Source organism: Chiloscyllium plagiosum, chromosome 16, assembly GCF_004010195.1.
Source record: "Chiloscyllium plagiosum isolate BGI_BamShark_2017 chromosome 16, ASM401019v2, whole genome shotgun sequence".
Lineage (NCBI taxonomy): Eukaryota > Metazoa > Chordata > Chondrichthyes > Orectolobiformes > Hemiscylliidae > Chiloscyllium > Chiloscyllium plagiosum.
This window is the reverse complement of record NC_057725.1, coordinates 17,383,545-17,407,069: the sequence shown is the minus strand read 5'-3', so window position 1 is coordinate 17,407,069 and position 23,525 is coordinate 17,383,545. Positions and strand designations below refer to the sequence as shown.

At 40.4% G+C, this 23,525-nt stretch overlaps 1 protein-coding gene across 10 annotated transcripts in view; it reads right to left on the bottom strand.

Annotated features, from left to right (window-relative positions):
• Positions 1-23,525, bottom strand: part of lrrc4ca (leucine rich repeat containing 4C, genome duplicate a) — a 994,912-nt gene that overhangs the window by 491,834 nt on the left and 479,553 nt on the right. The gene's annotated exons all lie outside the window — the stretch shown is intronic.

Genomic DNA, 23,525 nt, shown 5'->3' with positions numbered 1-23,525 from the left:
CCTGCATAGGCAGAGTGTTCCTTTATATTCTCAGCCAAAATAGTCATTTTTTTTTACCGTTAATAGTCCAAAGCACAATACACAATACACCAATACATTGTGCTGCACTACTCTTTAAATATAGAGCTCTAGCTGTGGCCTTTACAAATCTTCCCATTCAAATTGGTGGCTTTTTTTTAACTGATTCTTGATCCTGAGTTTTCTTCTTCTGCAGCACATATTCCTAATTCTCTCTAAATTTGCTCATAAATAAATTCTGAGGCCTTCCTGATACTGTGACTCCTGTGTAAATTATATCTCTGGCCCTTCCAGTGTTCCTTGCAGCAGTACTTTATGGAGCTTATTTTTAACGATGGTGATGCTTATTGCACATCCCATGGCTTTTGTTTCTTCTCTTTAAACTACTTTTGTAAAGTTATCCACTTTTCCCTAAAGGATATATCCCTTTCCTTCTGGAGCTGTCTGTTGCTCTTTAAAGACCTTTCTTATGAACATAGAATAGCACAGTACAGTACAGGCCCTTAAGCCCTCGATGTTTTGCCGATCTACTCTAAGATCAGACGAACCGACATACCCTTCAGTTTACTATCATCCATGTGCCTATTGAAGAATCGCTTAAATGTCCCTAGTATATCTGACTCTACTAGCACTGCTGGCAGTGCATTCCACGCACCCATCACTCTCTGTGTAAAAAACCTACCTCTGTCTTCTCCCCAAACCTTCCTCCAATCACCTTAAAATTATGCTTCCTCATGATAGCCATTTCCACCCTGGGAAAATGTCTCTGGCTACCCACTCTATCTCTGCCTCTCATACACATCTATCAAGTCACCACTCATCCTTCTTCACCCCAATGAGAAAATCCCTAGCTCCCTCAACATTTCTTCACATGACATGCCCCCTAGTCCAGGCAGCATCCTGTTAAATCTCCTCTGCGCTCTCTGTAAAGCTTCCACAACCTTCCTATAATGAGACAACCAATATTCCAATTGTGGTCAAACCAGGGCTTTAGAGAGCTACAGCACAACCTCGTGGCTCTTAAACCCAATCCCCCTGCTAATGAAAGACAATACATCATACACCTTCTTAACAATCCTATCAACTTGGGTGGCAACTTTGAGGGATCTATGGACGTGGACCCCAAGATCCCTCTGTTCCTCCACATTGCCAAGAATCCTGCCTTTAACCCTGTAATCTGCATTCAAATTTAACCTTTCTAAATGAATTACTTCACACTTTTCCAGCTGGAACTCCAGCTGCCCCTTCTCAGCCCAGCTCTGCATCCTGTCAATGTCCCATTCCAAACTACAAGAGCCCTCCACACTATCCACAACTCCAGCAACCTTCATGCCATCAGCAAACTTACTAATCCAACCTCCCACTTCCTCATCCAAGCCAGGTCCCAGAACAGATCCCTGTGGAACACCACTGATCACCGAGCTCCAGACTGAATACTCTCCATCTACTACCACCCCCTGTCTTCTATGGACGAGCTAATTCTGTATCTAGACAGATAACTTTCCCTGTTTTCCATGCCTCCTTACTTTCTGAATGAGCCTTCCACGGGGAACTTCATCCATGTACACCACATCCACTACTCTGCCTTCATTAATGTGTTTTGTCACATTCTCAAAGAATTCAATAAGGCTTGTGAGGCATAACCAGGCCCTCACAAAGCCATGCTGACATTCTCTAATCAAACTATGCTTTTCCAAATAATCATAAATCCTGTGTCTCAGAATCTTCACCAATAATTAGCCCACCATTGACGTAAGACTGAGTGGTCTGTAATTCCCAGGGTTGTCCCTATTCCCTTTCTTCAACAAGGGATTATCCTTTGCTACCCTCCAATCATCAGGTAATATTCCAGCAGACAGTGAGGGTGCAAAGGTCATCGCCAAAGGTGCAACAATCTCTTCCCTCGCTTCCCGTAGAAATCTTGGGTATACCCCATTTGGCCCAGGGTATCTTATCTCTCCTCATAATTTTCAAAATTTCCAGCACATCCTCCTTTTTAAAATCAACCTGTTTGAGCATATCAGCTGTTTCACATTGTCGTCACAAACAACAAGGTCCCTCTAACTAGTGAACTTACTAAGTGCCCAAGTAAGGGACATCTTGAAGCCAAATGACAAAGAAGCAGGTTCTTTATGGTTCTAATTACTACTAGGTATGCTTATCTGATCTGTTTTGAGATTTCCATTATGACAAGTGATGATGTTAGAAAACACTTTAACTAATATCTGTGTTTTTTTTTCCTCATTGTGACTAGCTTTTTTTCTCTCCTTTCCTAGCCTACATATTTCTCTCTGTGATTCTTACTAGCTTCTGAATGAAGTTTTGTCCTTGTCATTCTGAGCTTGGTTTGTTTCTGCTTCTGCAGCTGCTGCTGTCCTGTCTCGTGGTTCTTGCAGTTCAACTGCTGAGTGAGTGTGCCCTCATAATGTGGTAGCATTTAATGTTAAATTCACTTCTCTTTTAAAAAAAAAATTCTCTGGCTCTTCTAGAATTTGACAGGGAGTATTGTCACTAATGCAGCCATATGGTACTGCCCTGATTGGCATTTCGGGCACATTGTAGTATCCACCACCTTTGACAATGTGTGCACAAGGTTGTTTCAGGTAGCTTTAAGTCACCAATCCTCCTCTGTCTATGCTGTATCTAGGCCTATAATTGTCCATGGCCGAGGACACATCACTGAGCCTGAACAGAACGGGCTGTCATCAACAAGATAGTTTGTTATATGATAGCAAAGATTGCATCTTACTTTACTAGCCAGGCACAATTACTCAGAACTGTTGAAAACTGTACAGAATCCAACTGCAGAATTCACCACCAAAGATCATATTTTGGCATCATCAGATTGGGTGGAGCTAATACAACTTCAACATTAACACTTTCAGAACCACTATATTATATGACACCTCACTGTCTGTTAAGTTATTATGAATATCCTGAAAGTTCTTGGTTAAATCTTGGTAAAATGATCACAGTATGCTGTTTGCAAAAGAACCTGGTAAAACCTTTTGACTAAGTGTCCAAGTCAGGGATATATTGAAGGCAAATGATAAAGAAGCAAGATCCTTATGGTTGTATTTACGACTAGATATGCTGATCTGATCTGTTTTGTGATTTCCATTATGGTAAGTGATAATGTTACAAAACAATTTATTTGGACAATACCAGAAAAAAAAACAGCTTTCAAGGTGAGGGCTTCAATTTTATTTTAAATTAAATGTTTCAATACACGTTTATGCTAAAAAGAATGTTGGAGTTTATCTCCGTGCACAAAGTTAAAAGCTTAAATTAAAATGACAAGTCTAAAAGAGTATCCTGATCACTATGGTGTCGGGGTGGGGGAGTGGAAAAGTGGGCGTCAGGGTGCCCTACTGAAGGGTGGCCTTTGGCTGTGTGTCTCCACCTGGGAAGCTAGTAGGGAGTGTGCTGAGGACTGGATCCCCCAGATGGTCAATAAGTACTCAGTTCCAAACAGATGGCCCAGCCACCACTCCCCACTACATTGGAAAAATCTAGACCAGCTGGAAAATCCCATATTCATTCATCTCGCTTTACAGAGTTCTTAACAAATCTAATTGCCTTATTGGCTCATGGGAGTGGGAGAATTCAGGAGACTTTCTCATAATGGCCGACATCTAGGACAGGGTCAGAAAGCCAGCATGTCAAGCTGTCTCGTAATGTTTAGCGATGTCCTATCTCTGTTACCAACAAGCTGAACCACCTTGATGTCTGGCTCGTCACGTTCGGTATCATCCAGAGCAGGGAAAAAATGAGGATTGCAGATGCTGGAGATCAGAATTGAAAAGTTTGGTGCTAGAAAAAGCACAGCCGGTCAGGCAGCATCCGAAAGGCAGGACATTCGACATTTCGGGCATTAGCCCTTCATTGGGAATGGTGGTATTCCTCCGCGATCCCTTATTTCCAATTCCTCCGCCTCCATCATATCTGCTCCCAAGAGAGCAATTCCACTCCAGGACATCCCAAATGGCCTCCTATTTCAAGGACCACAATTTCCCCTCCCACATCACTTTTCGACACCGTCATCCAGAACAGCAGAACTACGGATTTCTTGATTTTATGGAACTGAACAACAATTTCCCATTGACTTATCTCAAGTAGCAGCACATTTTGTGCATTGGATAAAAAGAAAAGAAATTGAAAATAGATTTTTTCCTCCTCAAAACTGTTCGTCGACATTGCCCTTTCTATGTAAACCCGCCCTAGTTATTCAAAACTATGGGTAATTTGAGAAGATTTTCTCCTCTTAAAATAATTAATACATATTTTTTAGAAAGGTCTTGACTTATTGTGAAAATCAATTATGCTTTCAGGTATAGCACAAACGTAATTCTTTCAATTTTGATCAGTCATTTTTCAAAAGTTCATGCTGGGTTTTTTTAGGTATGCGATGGCAGTAGAAGATTTGGAGGCTGGTTTGCCAATCACATCATCGTTGCTACTTTCCTTGAGAAGGTCTGGGCTGCAGTGCTTCTGTACAAATTGACACTTGATGTGTTTTTTTGTCTGAAAATGCCAAATGCCACAAGCTGCATACCTCCACATAAATCTAATCTAGTGTGCGGGCCGTTCCTTCTTTGTGAAACACTTCAGACAGCTTCACTGCAACAGTCCAGTGGAAAAAAAACAGATGTGACTCATCTAGTGCGTGACTGGGCAAAGCAGAAGTACCATTCACCCACCAAGCAAAGGAAGAAAAAAGACAAGCTGTCTCTCTCAACAAGCTCATGTTAGTCCTCATATTTTTCCTTTACGCACACCAACAAGGATGACCAAGTCTGAAATAAAACATTTGCCACTTGTTATATATTAATAGCACATCATCAAACATCCCTCGGACCATTATACAATTGCTTTGCCCTTGTAGTCCAAGCAAGATGTTTTAACCGTAAAAGAGTCTTGCCCACTTAAGACACCAATGTAGCATTTCACTTTTCGCACCCTCAGTTTCCTCTACTATTGTAAATCAGATTATTCATACTGGAACAAATCAGTAGCTGATTCTTTCCAATGTATGATGAGAATGATAGAGTCAGCAGGAAGATGACACTAGGAATACAGGAATTACAAATGACAATTTCCATTTTTAAACAGTTCTCTTTGATAGAAAAGAAAGACCTTTTTCCATAGAGTCTCTATCATGTGGAAACAGGCCATTTGGCTCATCAACCATCCAAAGAGCATCCCACTCAGACCCAGCACTGTAACCCTCCATTTCCCATGACTAACCAACCTAGCCTGCACATCTCTGGATATGATGGCCAATCCACCTAACCTGGATATCTTTTACTTTGGGAGAAAACCAGAGCACCCAGTGGAAACCCACACAGTCAAAGGGAAAATGCACAAACTCCACACAGCCCAAAGCTGGAGTTGAACCCAGACCCCTGGCGCTGTGAGGCAGCAGTGCTAACCACTGAGCCGCCGTGAGCTTTGAAAACCAGTGGGAAGCAACTCATCTCAGAGAAGAACAGATGGTTGCCAATAGATGACAGGGTTGACACACAAAAAAATGAAACATTCTAAGCTTTCAAAAAAAAAATTCTCAAGCAGTTTGCTGAGTCAATCAAACCTTAGACATATGCTGAGATGAAGGCAAAACACTGCTCAAAGCATCTTTAAATACAACAAGAAAATTAACATAAGAGAAAAACGATTGAAAATTGTGAGTACACAGCTGAACGTTTCTAGCAATTTATGTTTTTGTTTCTGATTTCCAGCATCCACAGTTTTTTCAATTTTTATTAGGAATATTAACAGGTTAAGACAAAGGGTAGCTGGAATGAAGGGCAAGTATTTGGTTGTTTTGGAATCAACAAAAGAGACTGGTACAGATTTAAGATAAATTCCAATTGAACCACAATAAGTAACAAGCATTCTGAGGCAATCCCACTCATTTTTGAAACTACCACGAATAACAAGTTATGACGGCTCGAATGAAGGAACCAATCATTGAAATGTGCATGTCGGAGCCAATAAGGAAACATGTAGAAAAATGATCCATCTGTGAACAGAATATTTGACATTCTTATTCTAGCCAGCCAGAACAGGTGTGTTCTTGTCGAACAGGGAAATAAAAGACATCCAAAGGTTCAACAGATATCAAGTGATTGTCAGTTTGGCCATCTGGTACTTGAAGATTCCTGGACAGATCTTGTTGTCTATGCAATTTAATCCATGTCAGTGGCTAAACAAAAGATCTCTGTGAAAAAAAATATAGTGTTTTCTGTGAAGAGGCAATCAAGTCCAGAAACCTTACGCAAACACCAAATATAAAAGGTGGGAAAGTCATTTTAAAATCCTAAAAAGTATTGATAGTTTCAGGTAATAATCCACTTTTCCTTTTTTGCACATTTTTTACCAATAGCAGGCATTTTGACATTAACCGCAGCTGGAGATTTATTCTGCATAATCTTGTTTTATAGCACCAATATCAAATGTGAATTACTTAAAAATGCATTAATCCATTCCACTGTACACAAGGTCATTAAATTCATATGCAAAACTGCTACATACAAGAAAAATACACAATTTCATTTTAAGTCAGTTATATATTGTGTTGAAAATTATGGTCCTTTGAAATCAATTTTTTTCTTATATTTCCTGTGTGGCATGAAACCTCTTCTAACTGCTGTTATGATACACAGTGGCATGATGGCTCAGTGGATAGCACTGCTGCCTCACAGCACCAGGGACCCGCATTTAATTCCTGCCTCATTCTCCCTATGCCTGTGCGGGTTTCCTCTGGGTACTCTGGTTTCCTCCCACAATCCAAAGATGCGCAGGTTAGTTGAATTGGCCATGATAAATTACCCAATGTGTTAGGTGCATTAATCAGGGGTTAATATAAGGTGGGAGAATGGGTCTCGGTGGGTTACTGTTTGGAGGGTCGGTGTGGACTGGGTGGGCCGAAGGACCTGTTTCCATACTGTAGGGAATCTAATCTGAAAAAACTACTTCCTTTACAGAAACATAAATAATTTCAAATGAACAAGGAAGGTGTCAATAATGACCACTAAGGCCATTATCATCAAATTCCTACAGTGTGGAAACAGGCTATTTGGACCAACTAGTCCACATGCACCGTCTCCTACCTTTACTTTGGGTCTTTCAGCATAGTCAATTCACCTCACCTGCACGTGTTTGGACTATGGGAGGAAATCCATGCAGATGTAGGAAGAACATGCAATCGCCACTCAAACAGTCACCCGAGGCTGGAATCGAACGCAGGTCGCTGGAGTTGTAAGGCAGCAGTGCTAACCACTGAGCCACTGTTATGACTCATGACTTCAAAAACCTATGGCATCTTATGCATTCTATTATCAATGTAATGTCTACAATAATAAAAGATTTGATTCCAAACCTCAGACATGGGTGAGCAAGTGGAGAATGGTTATCCAAATGCTAAAGTAGCCACATATCTATGAAAGGATTCGCATGGGTAATTGACAGTGTAAAATGTCGAAAAATAGATTACATCAACAAGTGCTCAAAAGGGAGCATTACTCACCAAACAGCTAATGCTTTCAGGGGAAAGATGGACCTGAAGAGATTGAGGAAAGATACAGGAAAGAGTTCCTTAACATGTCAGAAACTAAGAAGATGTTACCTTCACAAGTTTACTGAGATAGCCATATTCAGTACACTGATACCAGAGGACCGTACAGGCAGTGACACCATGTTCAATTGTCATGAGTAATATACAATTAAGTAATGTATTACATCCAGATTTCTCCTTCTCGACAAACTTAATAAACTATCTGCAAATGCCTTACAAATGGTTGACTGTTCAAATTAGATAATTGTGATCCTAAAACCTATTGTTAATAATTGTCGTTTCTGTGGAAACAACCAAATTTCATTACAAAAATAACCATTATACAGTTATGAAGGTTTTTTCTTCCTGTTTGCATGTATCAAGTTACGTTACACAAAACTCATAAAGGTGTTAATGTCCAAATTACTTTTCATTTTTCTTAAGCTTGGGGGAAAATAGGCAATTCATTTCTCACTTTCTCCTACTTTATTCTGCCTCCCTGACAAAACTGTAATTAAACTTTGATTGACCAATGCAGTGTCCAGTTACAACAAATAAGAGTCTGTGGATGTGGTTCTTCCCAGGAGCATTCTGGTGGGTGTCACTTTTGCATGTTCCTTTGATCCTGCCTTAACCAAGCTGCATTTCCTACGGTCAGGGCACACACTTGCTGTTTAGAATGTGGGTTTACACCTTCACGAGGAAGCCTGCAGTAATCACAGATCCAAAGTACTGTTGGGTTGCAAAAAACATTACCACAACAATACCCAGGATTTTATTTATTTGAGCACAGGATGGTGCATTCCACAATATTGCTGATCAGGGATTGGCTTCCATTGTAAGCACATTGTCGTTAGGTCATAGAGGGTAAGATGAGGCACATGCTCCATTCATAGTCATTGAGCAGTCATGCAATGGTTTGAAAACAGGGTTAACAGGTAACTGAAGCAGGATGAAGTATACAAATGCATGCAATTCACAGTAAAGAAAAATGTACTACATGTTCCTCTTTTAATACATTGTGTCTGCAGAGTCACATGAATGTGGATGTGGATCTTCCCAGGAGCATTCTGGTGAGTGGCACTTTGGAATCCATTTACTCTAACAACAACAGGTTCCCACTCCTGCTACTTCTCCCTAGCTCAGTAAATGACTATCAAGTCCACTTTCCTTATGGAGAGACCTCCCAGATACAGAAATGCACAACAAACTGATGTTGGCAACACCTGGAAAGATCTAGAGGAGAATAAATTGAAGGTGATGGTAATCATACGTTTGTGCTCACCCTGTTCTGTATCGGCATTTGAAGGAGCTGTTCAATGACCACCTTCCAGGAGATGTGCAGGTTCGAGGGAAGAGAGATATTTCCTGAAGACCTGATGTTGTGTGTATTGGTTCCTTCTGGCATGAAGTGGTCAAATATGAGCCACAGTGTGATCCATCTCGAAGAGTCTTGACTAATTAACATGAAGTTTATTGCATGACTCTAACATTTTATAGATTAAATTAGATGAATTACATTACAACAGAGCCTATAAAGAGCACCCAAACCTGAGGTATGCCTCCCAATTAAGTTGCAACCCTTTCAGACCTATATATACACACGGAGGTGGAAATATTTAACATCTCCTCATCCTACTTTTGTGCCAAGCTTCCTCTTTCTAATGCCTCTGTTCTATCGTCCAGACATGCTGCAGTTCAGCAGGAACTGGAACTACAGCCGTCATGACTGAGAAAGAGTTTTCTTCTCAGGAACATTCAAAACCATCATTACAGACCTCCACCAACACTGAATGCTGACTTAAGGGGCCTCCAACAATCCAGGACATGATACTTTGCTAACTCTCCCGCAGAAAAAAAAAGTCAAAAGCACGTCACTTGGAAGTTCCACAGTATTGTCTAAAACAACACAGTCAGTGGGTAGAGATGCCCTTCTACGTTTCTGATGACTGGGTGTCCACCTACACAATTGTCCTTCCCGACATGGTGATTGGGAGTTGTCAGAAGCAGATTCTGATTTTCCACCTTGCTGAAACCAGCAGTACCCATTTTGCAACTGCACAGTTTGGGAAATGGAATACTGGGCATCAGAAGGCAGTATGTTCTGTTGTTTGTTCCTCTGATCCCACTGTTTAAATACTCTTGAGGTCCAAATGCCTCTGAGTACAAGAGCAATACTTCAAAGATTACACCACCTCTGAAGTTTGTGTGGTTTTTTTTGCAATCCCGATCCGAACTCACTCAAGCATATGAGAGATAATGCAGAAGAGGTTTACAAGTAATCCCAGGGATAGGAAACTTCAGTTGTGAAGATAGATTGGAAAGTTGGACTGTCTGCCTTTGAGAGAAGATAAAAGGAGATTTGATTGAAGTTTTAAAGTGATGAAAGGGCTGGACACAGTAAATAAGGAGTAAATGTTCCCACTCATTAAAAGATCAGGAGTGAGAAGGCACAGATTTACAGCAATTTGCAAAATAAATTTTAAAAGTAATGTGGGAAATAGAACATTTTCTCTCAGCAAGTGGCTCAGGTTTGAAATGTGCGTCCTGGAAAGTGGTGGGACAGGTTCAATTGAGGCTTTCAAGAGGGCATTTGATAATTATTCAAACAGAAATAAAGAGCAGAATTATGGGGAAGAGGCAGGTGAATGGCACCAACTCAGTACTCATTCAATGAGTTGGTACAGACGTGATGGGCCAGGCTGCCTTTTAAGCTGTAATAATATCATCCCTACTTCTCCTGGACTCAATCCAGCCGGAAAACCAGAAATGCCTCAGGTTTTGTCTCCAGGGTCTTTAATCACTCGATCAATGTTAGTCATATCTTTAAATAGCTTGGTGCTAAGTTCTGGTATTCTCTCCCTAAACCTGCAAACCTTTTTGATCAACTTTCAGGCCGTCCTTAAAGCCTCTCCCTTTGATTACATGTTTCGTATACAATTCTGTAGTTCCCCCTTCATTAAATTCAGATTGATAACATTCTTGTGAAGTGCTTTGGGAGAATTTTCACTCTTAAAAAGATATTGTACAAATAGAGATTGCTGTTATTGAAATAGCATGCCTGAAGCATTTGCTTCAAATGAGTAATCTAACGACATTTAGGATTTCCAATATGTAATAGAAGCAGCAGCCGCTTTGATAAGCCTTACATACTGTCTGTGCATAATCTCCCACTGCATGACATGCTTTCTATATTGTGTACACCTGGTACAGGAACAGCCCCTGGGGAGGAGGATAATGCATGCAATGCTAGTAAGCATGGCCCAAACCTTCAGGTAGCACTATCCCTCTCTCAGTGGCTTTGCTGTGTTCAGAAACAAATGTGCTGGGCACTCTGCTCCAGGACAAAGATCCAGTGCTCAAGACCCAATTATCCTGGAGCGAGTGGCCGAGTCCCTGTGGCCATCGGTTTTGATGTCTGTCACTTCTGTGAAATGAAACAGCGTATTACCGCAGATGTATGGGTTGTTGCTAATTTAGCGGAAGTTCTGATTTGCCATTTTTAAACATGAAAGTGAAACCGGGAGCTTTTAATCCAACAGTAGAATAAATTAAATAATAGTTCAACATACTCTCATATTTACATGGAAATATTATTTGTCCCACTTTTTTTTTAGATTAGATTAGATTACATTACAGCGTGGAAACAGGCCCTTCGGCCCAACAAGTCCACACCGACCCGTCGAAGCGCAACCCACCCATACCCCTACATTTACCCCTTATCTAACACTATAGGCAATTTAGCATGGCCAATTCACCTGACCTGCACATCTTTGGACTGTGGGAGGAAACTGGAGCGTGAGGCAGCAGTGCTAACCATTATTTTGAGGTTTAATCTTTTGAATGCTGTTGCTGCCTGGGTGTAGCAGGTGATCAAGTTCAAAGGCATGGAGCTGGTTAGGTAACATTAATGACCAAATTCTGTTCAAAATTTGGTTATAGGATGTACTCACCATTGACAAAGGGGCAGTGCTCCGAAAGCTAGTGATTTCAAATAACCTTGCTAGACCAAAAACTGATGTCATGTGACTTTATATTTGGATTGTGGGGGGAAACCAGAGCACCTGGAGGAACCCACACAGACACAGGGAGAATGTACAAACTCCACAAGGACAGTCACCTGAGGATAGGATTGAACCCGGGTCCCTGGCGCTGTGAAGCAGCACTGCTAACCACTAAGCCACTCACATGTCTTCATGTCCTTGCAATCATCAACAATCTCAATGAGCTCTCTGAAATGCATAATCATGTTCTTGGTTAGAATGTATAAATCTTTGGAGAAATTTGTCGAAGGAATGTTTTGTTATGTTTAACAAAGCTTTTGGACCGTGCCTGCCTTGGTGGCTGAGAATGAATGGCTACATTCGATACAGGAACGTGGGAAATAGGTGCAATTAGCCACTGAACCTGGTCAACCATTCAATCAAATCATGGCTGACCTTCTACCTCAAAGCCAGTTGCCCACACGCATCCATATCACGTGATATCTTTATCAATTGGCACTACTAGGAAATCTGAATGAACAATGTCATGTAACACCATGCTATAAGATCAAAATGTTAGCACTGAAAAACTGTGCCGTTTCTCTTTCTGAATGATCAAGAATTCCTGCATCAAACATATTTATTCTCCGAAATTTGAAGTGACAAGACACAGGAATGTAAACCTGCAGTAAGTTACCAAGTGACTCGAGCAAAATTGAGATCAATTGAGATCAAGAGGAAAATCCACTAGCGTCTAATGTTATATTTGACACAAAGAGTAATGGTTATTTGTTGAAGGCTAATCATCGCATTCCCTGGAGTTCTTTGGGGCAATGACTTTAATCTAAAGATATTCAGCTGCTTAATCAACAGCGTTTTCCTGCATCAGAAGGTCAGGGGTGCAACTGTTCACTGATCAGTGTTCAGCTCCATTCGCATGTCCTTGATAATGAAACAACTCCATGTCAGTTTATACTGAACTGGAACAGCATTCAGGCTCAGTCAAACAGTGACAGGCAACACAGACAAGATACTATTGTCTGCAATGACTGTCCACAAATAAGAGGACCTACCTAACTAACTCTCCCTGACAACATGACAAACATAATCCTTGTTCCTTGTTTACCAAATTCCCCCACCACCAATACTCTGAAAATCTCCTTTAACGAGAAACTTAGCTACATCAATATCAGAACCATGGCAACAGGAACAGAGCAGTGGCTCGATACTCTTGTAACATGTGGCTCATGTCTCACTTCTTCCAACTTTCCATTCACCCACAACATTCAAACACCTCTACGATGGAATATTCACCATTCTTCAGGCTGAAGTAAGCTGAAACAACACTCAAGAAGCTCAACAACAAATTAGAGCAGAGTAGTCCCTTTTATAAGTACATATGCTGCTAGGATCAGTGTCCATTTCCTCCACCACCAGTGGACTCACCTGCAGCATTAGCCTTCTCATTTTTTGTAACCTCCACCAATCAAAAGGGGCAGCACAGTGGCTCAGTGGTTAGCACTGCTGCCTCACAGAGCCAGGGTTCAATTCCAACCTCAGGTGACTGTTTGTGTGGAGTTTGCTGTGTCTGCGTGGGTTGCCTCCAGGTGCTCTGGTTTTGTCCCACAATCCAAAGATTGTGCAGGTTAGGTGATTTGGCCATGCTAAATTGCCCATAGTGTTCAGGGATGTGAAGGTTAGGTGCATTAGTCAGGGGTAAATGTAGGGGAATGGGTCTGGGTGGGTTACTCTTTGGAAGGTTGGTGTGGACTTCTTGGGTCAAATGGCCTGTTTCCACACAGTAGAGATTCCATTATTGTATGATCTATGATAAGAACAGTATCATTGGATCACCAATGCACCAAAACTATGCATTATCCTTACTTGAACATTTATCATCATTCCTTTATTGTTGGTCAGTTAAAATATCCTTAACCAATACATTTATAGACATGTACCATCATCAAACACTACCATGTTTGAAGAAGAGGTACATTTAAAAGCGCTTTCAGAGCAACTTGAGAAGGGTAATATAAATGAAACCTGAGCCACATGCTACTGAGGAACAAATATACATTAACCACCATCTCCAAAAAAAGTGGTATCAACTTAGTTTAAAAGCATAAACTCTACCATCTTTCCAATGGAGCATGAACATTCACCTGAGCTGACAGTCTGTGCTTTACTTGTCAGACAATATTTTCCCTCGTGTACAGTGTACAGTGGAGTACCAGCTCCAGTTTAACTTCTGATCTGAGTGCTGGATTTGTTGTTACATTTAACATACAATGCAGCATAGATCTGACTTTTTTTTAAGTCACCAAAGTGGTAAGAACTGCATGTAGATGTTAAACTGAAAATGTTAGGCTCCTGAAACTGGTAACATGATCTGGAGACAGAGAACTCTGCAAGAGAGCTGGAAATGCTAAATAAATAAAAAAGCCTAGTGTAAAATACCAGCATCAATAAGGTTGACCATGCAACTCATTTACTCATGCTCTTTGCAATTTGCCATCTTTACTCAGTCCAGTGCATACATGACTCCAGACCCACAGCAATGCAGCTGACTCTTGATTACACTCTTTAAGCCAGTTAGTTGTTAAGTACAAGCAATTAATGCTGGCCCTGCCTGTATATAAGAATATTCTTTAAATGCATTTTTAAAATATATACTAATTAGGTACAGCAATTGAAACATGGTTTAACTATAGTCTGGAAAAGGTTACTGCGTCTCTTGTTAAGCCAAAAATAAACAGATCACAAAATGAAATTTAATGCAGTAGAATATACTTTCACAAGACGACCATATGAAAGCAATAGAAGATTATGGAGCCATGTACTAATTGGAGATCCTTAGCGAATGTTTTTATTGGTATATGGCCAAAGATTGCCATGCTTGAAGAAAGACTGCCATTATCTTCACAGAGCAATTTGAAATGGCTAATAAAAATGAAGCTTCAACCACATGATAAGAAGATTATAAATAAATGGACCACTATGTCTATGGAAACAGGGAAGAACTTAGGTTTGTGAAACAATCTCTGTTCTTTCCGTTTTCTTGAAGTACTCCTTAGCAATGACACCTGCCAGTTTTCTTTGTCTGTTGCTAATGGTAAAAATTCCATTTAAGGACTTCTCTGGGTAATTTTAAAGCACTTTGCCCACATCCATGCTGATCAACATTCCATGATAATAGCCTCTCACTTATGCACTTGCAACCTGTCCAAATATAATATCCAACAGTCAATCACACTTGATGGAATCTTTTCAATAGCATTGACAAGACACTGAAATGAAAGCTTTTTTTTTGTAAATCAAGCTTTATACATTCCTGCCGAGTGGCATCAACTACCCTTATAGGAAAACTCAATTAGGTGATTGAAATTAGAGCTTTTAAAGCCATTCTTTAATTATTTAATACTGATCCAACTGGGCAGCAATCACATCTGGCAACCCCGATAAGGTTTTCTGGCATTATACCTAGTATTTTACAGCATTGTAGCTATTCAGCTCTGGGTATAAGCTTGTGTCACGCCCCTTTTTTATTGCAACGAAGAAATCATTGTTTTCTCATCATGTAAATTTTCATATGGACTTATCACAATATCTAATATGCAATAACCTTTACTGTCCACAGAATTGGACTTATCACAAACTGGAGAGTACGAGGTTCAGTGGACCATTCAACTATTGCCCTTGACTCTAGGTTCAGTCAGAAGTCTGACTGATGAAAAGGATGACTCTCCACAAACATGATTTACCACAGGCAGCTGTCTCAGAGCCCATTCCATCATGCAAGCCAACCTTCCACCCATTAGATTAGATTAGATTACATTACAGTGTGGAAACAGGCCCTTCGGCCCAACAAGTCCACACAGACCCGCTGAAGCGCAACCCACCCAGACCCCTACATTTACCCCTTACCTAACACTACGGGCAATTTAGCATGGCCAATTCACCTGACCTGCACATCTTTGGACTGTGGGAGGAAACCGGAACACTCGGAGTAAACCCACGCAGACACGGGGAGAATGTGCAAACTCCACACAGTCAGTCGCCTGAGGCGGGAATTGAACCCAGGTCTCTGGCGCTGTGAGGCAGCAGTGCTAACCATTAACTCCATCTATACTTCTCATTGCCTCAGGAAGGTAGTTAACATAACCAAATACCATCACACCCTGATTATAATCTTCCAACATTTTCTATGAGGCAGAAGATACAAAAGATGAAACACACATACCAATAGATTCAAGAATACCTTCTTCCCCGCTGTTATTAGACTTCTGAATGGACCTCACAAATTTGAATATTCATGTTGATCTCGCTCTTTGTCATCTTCTCTGCAGCTGTAACATTATATTCTTCACTCTATTCTGTTACCCCAATACACTTTGTATGGTATGATCTGCCTATACTGTACCCAAATCAAAACCTTTCACTGTACCGAGCTACATGTGACAATAACAAATTAAATCAAATCAACAAAGGCAGAACAGGTCTTCTGCCTTTTGCTGGGAAGCAAGTTCTACCTTCGGAAACTGCCAGCCAAGTTCCAGCAATCTCAATAGCTCCATGAGCTCAGCGCTGCAGGAATGCCCATGAAGAAGAAATTGACCAGTTATTTTCAGTATTGGGCAGGTTCAGCCACCTTAGGAACTGGAGTGGGGATCCAAAAGGATTGTGCGTGTTTGGGGAAGGGGAAGAATTGCTTGGAGACCAGGTAAGTAGGAAAGAATATGAGTTCCTGATAGGGTGTCCCCATACACCAAACCAAGTCCCAAAAGATAATACCATAGCCCCTCTTCTTTCCTACCCTTTGGAAGAAAAACCTTTTCTCGCCATTGCTCACCTGAACCTACTTTAACACCTCTATTGACCCTTACCTATTTACATGTAGTGGGTGTGTTGATGATGCCATTTGGTTGTGAAGTTGCTAATGATGACCTGTTGTGGACAAGAAGAACCGAGTCTATGTTTTTGTTTTCTCCTCAGGTAAAATCAATTCAGTCAAATAAAGCATTTAAAAAATATGAATCTCAAGATTAAGAAGGCTAATTACACTCCTCTGGAAATTATTTTCCATTGTTGTGGTTCTGTTTGCCGAGCTGGGAATTTGTGTTGCAGACGTTTCGTCCCCTGTCTAGGTGACATCCTCAGTGCTTGGGAGCCTCCTGTGAAGTGCTTCTGTGATGTTTCCTCCGGCATTTATAGTGGCCTGTCCCTGCCGCTTCCGGTTGTCAGTTCCAGCTGTCTGCTGCAGTGGCTGGTATATTGGGTCCAGGTCGATGTGCTTATTGATTGAATCTGTGAATAAGTGCCATGCCTTTAGGAATTCCCTGGCTATTCTCTGCGAACAGAACCACAACAACGAGCACCCAAGCTACAAATCTTCTCCCAAACTTGAATTATTTTCCATTATTTATTCCCATTGTTTTTCTCCCTCGTAACCATTTTAAATTACTTTTTGCGAACTTTTTTTTGCTGGAATTATAAGATCTATCAAATTCTTTCAAGAGTTAATCATTTCATGAAGTAATTGTGAAAGTAGCAAAACAAGGACTTTGAAACATGAATAATTGTTCAATCCAAAGGTGGTGTACATGAGATGAATAGCAACAGTTTGCACACTGATTCTTTTCTTTTGATTTCAACTACAAGACTTTCACAGAAGACAATCCATTCTATTCTGTGTTTATCTCTTTATAATGCCTTTTCAAGCATTGTACAATGAAATACAGGAATTACAAATGACTCAAAACCATTTTGCTTGTCAACTAAACATGTTAACAAAAGTGGATTCTATTGTCAAACTTCCTTTTGCATTTTCCAAAGACCTGGTGGAGTACATCACATGCATATTAACATGTAACTAAACTCAGTACCATTACTGTAGTTGCTTTCAAATATATCACTGCTACACATGGGAGAACTTTTGGTGGGAGAGCTTTTAAAGCATCTTGTGAGGGAACTATTTTCCAACTTTTTGTGTGTCAGGAAGTAAACTGCATTAAAATACTTCCTTTAGAGATTTATTTTAGCCTTCTTCACTTCCATAATGAACAGGAGTTGTTTGGGGTATTGCATGTTTGGTACCCATCTTCCCATGATAGACACTAGGTGAGTTGGCAAGGAGACCAGCGCCATAGAGGTCTGGACAGAGAAGATAGAAACAGTTTCTTCCTATTGGTGGAAGGATTGACAATGAGAGGACAAATTTCCAAGATAATTACAAATGAGAAAAAAGCAGTTGTTTAAGTTCATGGATTGGCAGAGAGTTAGATGAATAGTCATATTAGACTCTGCAGATGCTACCAGACCTGTTACGTTTTTCCAGTAGTTCAGATCATCATTACCTGTAGTATTTGGCATTCATTACAGGTACCCCAACCTTGATTTTGTTTCACCTCAGCATAATTCTTGATATTTTCCCAGGATGGATATGAGATGAGATGGTACTGGGACTAAGAAAGGGCCATGGGATGGTATGGGGTGTGGGGCATGGGTTGGCATGAGTTGGCATGTGAATAAAAGTTTAAAAGAAAGTTAATTTTGAATTTGAAATGCCAACTCCATTTCTCACTACGTATTTGCTTCCAAGGCCTGTTGAGTTTCTCCAGCAATTTCAGTTTTTTTTAGATCTCCAAGATCCACAGAATTGATTTACACTTTCATTTTGTATCATCTTAAGATGGTTCCTGAGGTCTGCTCAAGATGGATTTGGCATGGGGGCAATGAGTGTCCATGGAAGTAGTTGGAGGCAAGTATTGGCATGCACAGGAAGTGGGTGGAGGATGAGGAAGTCTGAGGAGTATAGAGAATTTAAAAGTTCAGGAAAGAATGCAGGCAAAATCTCAGAGAAGAAGTCTCAGCATTTGGTAGTCTCTGGGTCCCTATCCAATAATTACCTAGAGGTTCTTTAACACTCTGCCTCTTGATAGTTGGTAATTAGTTGGTAGAGGAGCCACTCTTCCATCTTCTTCCTGTCGGCCTACACATCCTTCCTTTTTATAAAGCAATCCAATTTCCTCTTAAATTGAGTCCTCCTCCACCACACTCAATCAGTGCTTACCAGATCTTATCCTTGCCACAACAAGCTTTTGCCTCATTCGCAATTATCTTTGAAATTTGTCCTCTCATTGTTAATTCTTCCACCAATAGGAAGAAACTATTTCTATCTACTCCAGACCTATATGACGTTGATGCCTCCTGTCTCCCTAGTGCCCAGCTGCTGTCTACAAGGCACAAAGCACATACATGATTCAATACTCTCCACATCCTGAATAAATGCAGCTCCAACAACATTCAAGCAGCTCAATACCAGCCAAAACAAAGCAGTTCTGTTGACTATACCCCATCCATCACTTTCAACACTCACCCCCTGAAAACAGTGTGCATTCTCTGTGGTGCACTCAACAACTTGTTTCTAAACTCATAATAAGAAAGTTAAGGGCAGCAGATGCATGGGTACACCACAACCTGCAAGTTCCCCTTCAAGCCACATGCGAAACTTATTTGGAACTATAAAATAAATCCTTTACTGCATTGGGTCAACATCCTGGAGATTACTTCAAAACAGTTCTGCATGTGCTCCAAAAACCCAAATCTTTCAGTGTTTCATGTCGGCTGCTCACCCCCATCTTCCCAAGGGTAATTATGAATTCTGCCTCAAACAGTGTCAACCACACACTGCGAATCAACAAATAAAGCAAACAGAATCATGTAGTACATGAAGACAGCACTGCATTACAAGAGGGGCTTTGAGATACAATAATTATATTTGCTGATTAAAGATCTGAAAAACATCAAAACCAAGCAAACTAGCGTGATTGGAATGTAGTTTGGCCAGGTGGACCTCATTGGGTGTGAGATCCCTGATTGGGACTGCTATTCTGAGCCATTCAGGACGTCCTGGCTGACAGATGTAAACAAGAGTTTTAGAGAGTCTCCTTACTCTAGGGACTGGCTTTGAGCTAGATGGTCAGAGTCCGTGTACTGTGCTTGTGTAAATAAAGGGTGACTAGGTGATGGGATACTGGCCTCTGTGAAGTTATTTCTTAGACACTATTTATAAGAAAGTCACTGACTGAAATTAATGAGAAACAACCAATGGAAAAAAAAGCATTATTATTATGGAGTTCAAACTTTCTACCTGACAGGACATACGAGAACAAAAGAGAATCACCAAGTGATGGTTGGCCAAGACAATGACTGAATCTCTTTCTCCAAACAATTTGCATATGGGAGAAGCTAAAACAACAAAATCTGTACAGTCCACCTGTACAAAGCACTTCGCCAATTCTTAACCCTTAGATCACCCTACTTTTAACCATCTTAGTTTTCGGGGGTCAGGAACAAAATGATTCCATTCCACATTTGTTAGTCAGACACTCTACATTTAAATACAAGATTGCCACTAAAATATCTCCACCAAGGACATGCAGGTCCTTGGACTCCTCCATTGCCGGACCATAGCAACACGACGGTTGGAGGAAGAGCGCCTCATCTTCCGCCTAGGAACCCTCCAACCACAAGGGATGAACTCAGATTTCTCCAGTTTCCTCATTTCCCCTCCCCCCACCTTGTCCTCGATTCTCCTGCTCCTTGGATGCTGCCTGACCTGGTGCGCTTTTCCAGCAACACATTTTCAGCACTAAAACATCTATTCAGGAAGTTAAGGAGAATACCTTTGTCAGCGAGTGGTTAGAATGTGGAATTCATTCCAAGGAGGAGAAATTGAGGCAATAAGCCAGATGTATGAAAATGAAACTAGATAGGTGAGAGGAGGGAGAAAGGAGGAGATGGAAATGTTGACATTTTAATGGAAAAGAAAGGGATGGCAGGAAGTTTGTTTGGACTGTAAATATTGACATGTATATGTGAAATGAACTGTTTTTGTGCAATAAGCAGTATGTAATATTATGTGAAAGATCACAGTGATGCGATTTTGCAGCAATGATTAATAAAGATCTTCGACCAATACCAAGGAAGGTCAATGACTAGAAACTTAAATGCTGGGGTCTGATATTTGTGATATTGAACATATGTCAGAACAAAAGAAGCATGCACAAATAAAGATATAGAGTTCCTACAACATGCTGCACTGTACAATATGATCATGGATGGCCATGCCACCATTCTGCTGACTACCTATACCCCTGAACTTCTCGAGAGATCCAAAATCTAGTTATCTCAGCCTTGGCTATACACCTCAGAGAATCCATAATTCTCAACGATGGAGAATTCCAAAATTACACAGCCTTTTGTGTGAAGATTTTATTTTCTTATCTCAGTCCTAAATGATCATCCCTGTAATCTGTATTCTCCAGTCAGGGAAACAGCTCACCTCTACACTCTCAAGCCCCTTCAGTGTCGTACATGTATCAAGTAGATCACTTTTAACTGTTGGAGGCTCTGGATATTAGAGATTGAATTTATGTAGCGTCTCATCATAGGTTAACAGTTTCATTGCATAGACCAACCTAGTGAACTTACACTATACCATTTCCAATGCAAGTATATCCTTGCTTAGATACAAAGGGGATAAACTGTGCACAATATTCCAGATATGTTTACATAAAAATGGTTTTGTGTATATAGAAGTGTTTCATTTTTCTTTACTAACCCTATTAGATGCATTCAATGTTCCTTTCACATTGGTACTCTTTGATCATGCTACAATATGATTGTGTTGTCAAAAAACTTCCTGAATAATAGTCACATCATTTTCCAATGACTGCTATAGGGGTAATTGGCCTGTCGTTCATTGTTTTCCTTCTTTCTTTCTCGAATGTTGCTGGTTACTGATCTGTTGGGTTCTGGGAGAGGGATTTTTTTTTTAAAATTCACAACCTGCACCTCCACTGTCTCTGCTATAGAATTACACTTGGTTCTTCAGAAGAAAAAAATCAAAGATAATACTGCTTAAAATCTGCAAACATACTGAAAAGATCACAACAAATAGAGAATCCAGGACCAATTCAGATGGGTGACATGATGCGGGCAGGAGTTTTAGGGTTGAAAGTGTTAACAGGAGCAGTTGTGTTGCAGGAAGTAGAAAATTACGCTGGAAGAGTTAGTGGGAAAATACTTTTATGACACTCAAAAATCTCACAGATCATTTCAGCAGAATAACCTGGTTCCATACAGCAAATTATATGAAAGTAATGCTGTGATATTCTTTATGTGACTGATTTCCGATCTACTTTGTTCAAAGTCAAGTATTATTCCCGTTTACTGATAATAAACAAGTTTCCATGATTTTGGCTATTAAAATCATTTCAGACTACATACTCTTATTTAGAACAAACTGATGTTTAATACTCTTGTGGCTGTGCCAATGAATACAAGACAAAAAGCTTAAAAACCTTCAACCCATTTTCTCTTTCTTTTCAGTGATAAGAAGGGACTACTTAATAAATACCTAAAACAAAATTCTTCATTTCATTGTAGAGACTCTTTTGAAAAGAGAAATTAGCTTTAAGAGTTATTTTTTTTGGAATTTTGAACTATAAATGCAGACCCAGTGGCATTAAATTTTCTTGATTGTTAAACGTGTTTGAGTTGATAAGTTTTCCCTCAAAGAACCCAGAAATTGTTTTTATCCAATTATACAATATTGACAGTAATGAAAAACAGCTTATCCTTTAGTGATAGCAAGGCCAGCTGTCTGAACAATTTCACGCTGGTTCTAGACTTTGTAAGTCCTCGATGTACAGCATACAGCCTTCTGGGTCTCTGTCAACAGTTCAAGGTGAAGAATTCATCTTCAAATGTAAGGCACAACAGCACCAATAGAAATTTATGGTAAGTTCAGGTCATCTAATTATTCAGGCTGTCTGAAGTATTTTTTTCTCCCATGACTAAAACTGTGAAGAAATTCTGCTGCCGCATATGGCAAATTCAGGGAATCAAAGCATGCTTTTATTGAATATGGCTCAGAAATCTGCTAACCATAAATACTGGTGCATGCACTAATGGTTTATTTTTCCAGCTAAATGAGTGTAATTGATTATTTTCTGACTCAGAATTATTCTTTTAACTGTAGATTATATTTCGTGAGCAGTTCTCAGTAATTGCTTTGGCAAATAAAATGTGCTGACCCCTCTTGAAGCTCAACTTAGTTTCCAAATTCACAGGTACTCAATCTCAAGGCACAATAAAAGTACCTGAAGGCAGCTGCCCACCCCCACAGCTAAGCATATGTTCCTGGTAAATGAAGGGACCATGGCCGATACACACTTGCACTGTGCGCATTGTGAATGAGTTTATTTATTCGGCAAAGGCCGAGTTCGCCAACTAGAAAATTGTCCATTTTCAGGTGTCGAGACAGGATTAATCGGAGAAATGTAGAAAATGGGAACAGGAGTTGTACATTCAGCCTTTCATGGTGATCATGCAATTCATTCCTGCTTTTGCCCCACATTGCTTGATCCCTTTAGCCCTAAGAATTATATCGAACTGCTTCTTGAAAACGTGCAACTGCTTTCTGTGAATGAGAGTTTCACATGCTGACCACTCTGAGTGAAGAAAGTTCTCCTCATTTCCATCTGAAGGGCCTACCCCTTCTCCTTAGAATGCCACCCCTGGTTCAGGACTCTGCGGTCAATAGGAACATTTTTCCAGTATTTACCGGATCTGGTCTTTAGAATTTTATGGTTTTTAATGAGATCAACACCCCAACCCCACCATTCTTCTACACTTCAGTGAATATAGATTGAATTGATCCAGTCTCTCTTTATACATTAGTCCTTCCATCCATGATCCAGTCTGGTAAACCTTTGTTGTGCTCCTTCCATAGTCAGAATATTTTTCCTCAGATAAGGAGACCAAAACAGCACACAATAATCCTTGTGCCCTACACAATTGCAGCAAGCCACCCTGCTCCTGTACTAATCCGCAATCAGGTAATTAAGTCCTTGCCATGAATGTGAGGAAAGGAGAGGACAGGGGTTGTTTCCATAGCGTTAAGT